Source organism: Alligator mississippiensis, chromosome 6 (assembly GCF_030867095.1).
Source record: "Alligator mississippiensis isolate rAllMis1 chromosome 6, rAllMis1, whole genome shotgun sequence".
In the NCBI taxonomy this organism is placed as follows: domain Eukaryota; kingdom Metazoa; phylum Chordata; order Crocodylia; family Alligatoridae; genus Alligator; species Alligator mississippiensis.
Window position 1 is genome coordinate 88,023,179 of NC_081829.1, and position 4,628 is coordinate 88,027,806.

Here is a 4,628-nt window from a genome sequence, read left to right on the forward strand (position 1 = left end):
ATGAAGCATGGCATGAAAAATCAAATGCTTTTGTTTTGGAAGGATCAAAATTATATTTTGACTTCTTAAAAAAAAAAATTTCAGTATTTTTTCAGCCAAAACAATTCTTGCATTCAATTCACAGATTATTTCAGCCAGCCCAAATATATATATATTGGCCAAAATGGTTCCCCCTGCAATCCCCTCAAATTTGCTTAGCAACACCAGGTACTACCTAGCATATGTGAACCAGGCACAACACTTTTTTTCAATTGGGTCCATTGTGCTTCTCTTTCCTAACTGTGAAGTTTTTGAGTTACCCCGGGGTTATATCACCATCACTGTGAACAAGAGTGTGCTAAAGTTCTTAGGCAGACCAGGTCATCCCCCTGTTGCTGTGAGTGCCGAACCCAAAGGGGTTGTCCGATCTCATTTTCTCTGTCATGCTCGCAGGCAAGACTACTAAAGACTCCTCCACAGCATAGCTCCAGTTTCCGGGAATGAATAAGAGTACTTGGTCTGAATCCCTACTCCAGGCATCTGTGGAGTCACTCCATAAAGAGCTGGTGTCAAGAGTACAGAATTAATGCCTCCAGGATTACCCAGGTATCATTGTACTTGTCCTTAGGGAAAGTGAACTATTCCTAACTAGATCTTCTTTCCCATTCTTGCCTGGCACTCTAGGGACTAGTTCTCTTATCACACTGCTGTAAATCAGAAGTAACTCCAATGAGGTCAATGGAGAGATGGTAGTTTGACTGATACTCATTCCTTTCTCTATTAATTGATTTTATTTTAAGAATGAAAAGTAGACCTCCCCTCCTAGCCCTCCCCCCCACCTATACAGAAAGAAAAGGCAGCTAATAAGCTTCTCAGTGGAAAATAGCTAGGGGAAAAACTGAAACTTTCAATAGCAACTTCATTTTTTTGATAACTTTTTAATGTTCATTTTCAGTGGCCTCCCAGTATAGTTACATCGATCATAGCTACACAAAAATACTCCACTTATTTAGAATGTCCTTTAATATATGAGACTGGGTGGCACATATGAGATGGGATACAAAGTCTTTCACCTCCAGCCCCCTTGGTGAAATCTAGCTCATGTTAGTTGGGCTCAAAATATCATTACTTTAAGACTATGTTGTGGCTCATGTGAAACAGGCTCTTAGCAAGTAGGTGTCCACATTGCAAGGGCTTCCAGCGGGATGATGATTGTTTAATATCATACTGATGATGGCATGGAGTGAAAATCATTCAGCACATTGAGGAGAGAATAACAGGCCCTTGCCCCGCAGATCTCAACATTGAGGTTAGATATTAAATGGCATGAAGCAAGATGGCTTTCACTGATTCTTGTGTTGGCAGTCCTGACCAAGTGACTTTCAAAAGAAAAAATAAGGAGAGTGAAGTCCCGTGCTTCAAATATGGCATGAAGTTTACTGGAAGGAGAATAGACGCAAGAAAAACTCACCTTCCTGCTGCTGCACCTGCATGGTAGGCCTGGTGTCTCAGGAACTGTCAAACTAGCATTTTATCATGAGCACTAAATTAAGTTAAATTAACAATCAAATAATTGATGCAGCATCAAAAAAAAATCCAATGTGAATTGAGAATTACCCCTTCTGCTGATAGAAACCTGCACCATTAGAATGCTCTGCCAGAGATTTCAGCTTGGCCTAATTTAATCAAATATTCATGTAGAAAGTTTTTCCTCCTCCTACTGTGATGGCAACTGACACTGATCACTGAAAGCCTTTGACAGGGATGATAAGTGTCCTTGTTGAATCTTGTTTCTATTTCAACTTCCCTTTTAGCAGCATCTTTTCACACCTTTAGAGATCTATACTTTACCCCCATTATTCCTGTTCGGCAGCACTTGGCTTTTGAAATTCCAGCATCTCACAATAAAGGTGTTGCGTGCATGTGTGTGCGTGTATTAAATGCAGACCATATTCCCAAGGAGAAAATATGCTGCTCCTACTCTGACAATTTTGACATCACGTGTAATAACATAGCATGACAACTTTTTGTACAGCTGACAAGTGTGACACTTTTTAAGAGCTAAAAAAATTTTTTTAAAATCATGCATCATATTAATGCCCCGCTGCTATCTTGTTAGTATAGTTCCCCTTCATTATACGGTCTCAAATGGTGTGCCTGAAAAATCTGATAAACTCCAGCACCTTACACATCTGCAACTGTCTAACTTGATTACTGTGGCTTAATTCTGCTTGATATCAATCAGCTCCGTACACAGTAAGATTAATTATTGCCGTCACTTTGTCAGTTATGTAATAGGAAGGCACAGATTCTGAATGACAGATGCAGATTTGTGGAGCGCTAGACAAAGTGTGAGTCTGCCCCCAGGGGAAGAAGATCTACAAAAGGTGAGCTGATCTGAGGATTCAAGTCCTCTCATGATTTGAGGTTCTCTCTCTGTTGCATTCTTGCAGGCAGCCTTTACTTGTCGGCATCAGTGTTTAGTCCTATCTTTTTAGTCAACATTCAAACCTCCAACACCTACATTTGTCCATTTGGGAGAACTGCCTTTGATAGTAACAAATATGCAGCAATGAGTGCTGGAAATATTTGCTCCCAAATGTTTGTCCCAAAGAGACCTCCTGATTTTTACAGTTATTTCCTAGTTCTTTGTTGCTTTACACTGTTAATAGTGTTTTATGTCCAGTGCAAGTTGGGTATGGGATATGTCAGGACGGTAATGATATTTATCTGCTTTCCATGCTGTAAAACAACTCCACAAAGAATTAGGAATGGGAAACTTCATGCTGGTGTAAAGGCAGTTGAGCTGACTCCTGTTGCAGCTGTCCATCTCACAACCTCTCTTGACCAAAATTTCTTGGGCTGAGTACACACTGGGGGTGTCATAGAGCAGAATTTGTTGTGCTGATGCTTTCTTTGTATGGGATGCCTTAATGATCAGTGAAATAAGCTACAGCAGCCTCATAGCTGCTGTGTGTAGTATTGGGTCGTGGCTGATACTGAATCAGGGAGCTGTGACAAGTTTCCTTTAGCTCTCTTCCCCCCCTCCCCACTTTCTACCTCCCACTGAGCAGAGCTTGGAAGAGGGGGGAGAATTAGACCCACTCTTTTCATGCAGATTTACCATGAATTTCACACACTACTACAAGAATAAATAAGGCTTCAGGGAACAAGAGCCAGCTTTCCCGCTAAGCTTCCCTCTGCAGGCTTTCAAACCAAGTTTGTCTTTCTGGGTCTGCTTCTCCTCTGCCTTGTGCCATTTGTGTGGTCATTTGAACCTGTGCAATGTGATATGTGGTGCCCATAAGAGGGCAAGGATGTTGCCATTTCTGAGTTGGTAGCACTTAACACCACACTGCACAGGTTTCACAATGCAGGGGGGGAGGTAGTGGGACAGTGCAGTCCCTGATGTTGTTTTGTAGAGCGTGTGAGCACATTCAGTTCTTCCTAACAACAAAAGAAATAACTGTGGGCCTTTATCTGTGATTAAAATGCTATGTACATTTATATGGAAATTAGATGTGGCCACACAGTTCCTGGCACACTGCCAATGTGCCTCTTCATCCTGCCACTGAGCTAGTTTAATGAGGGTGCCGTCGTGGAACTGGACTCCGAGCTGCTTTAAAAAATAGTTTGTGAGCCTTAGCAAGACTGCCCCATTGGGTCTAAGATGAGTTTTTGAGTGAGGTTCTGAAAATAAAAAGCTAGAGATGAGCTTGAAGGAAAACCCTGCATCTTTTCCCTCTTCAGGAAAAAAAAAAGTTTTAGATCTGCAAAGTATTTCTCAAATTAATCTCTAGATTTCGTGCTCTTGCACAAAATCTTGAGCACAGATAGGATGGCCGGTTTCAATTATATGAACACTCATAGTTTGATTATCTGGCACCGACCAAAAAGTAGTCTTACGAATGAATTGTTGTATTGCAATAATGCCCCAAATGTGGCAGTCATTTGCTATGTGTGGGGAAGAAATGGGCCCTGCTGATCCTTCAAGGTAGTCCTTGTGGGTGGGCCCCTCTGCCTTCACGGAAACCCATCGAAGTCCCAAATGAAGACATCTGCCTTCATGAATCAGCTTGCAGGACACAGTCTTCCATTTTTCCTCAGGCAAAATTCTTACTTGCCTAACCAAGGACAGTAAACTGCACCATTTTCTACCCTTTATTACAGGGGCTTTACTCATACTAATATTTTGCTTTACAGATATTTCTGCTGAAGTCAGTTGGAGTACTACACATTACTATTCAGCGTGAGGAAGGCTGTTGGGTTCTGGCTTCCTGGGCAGTCATTATATATTCTGATCACCTGCCGTAATAGGTTTTGTGTCAGATTGAGAGACCCAATGGTTTAACTCCATTTGCTTGACAGAATTTGAGCCTTATACCAACATATTGGATTTCTTTTTCCTATTATGTTTTAATGTGCTTTGCTACATTAAATCTCATTGGCATCACAGATGTAAATTGGGAAAAGAAAATGTCTTGGAAAGAGAGAGACATGGGATGTTTGCTTTTGCTTGCATGCAAATATAAAAGGTATTTTAAAAAATATTAAATGGAATCTTGTCACAGAAGAAATTTTCAATGTGCCTCATTGTAATTCACAGGGATAGTCATTTGCAGAAAAATCCATACCCAAGCAAACTGAAA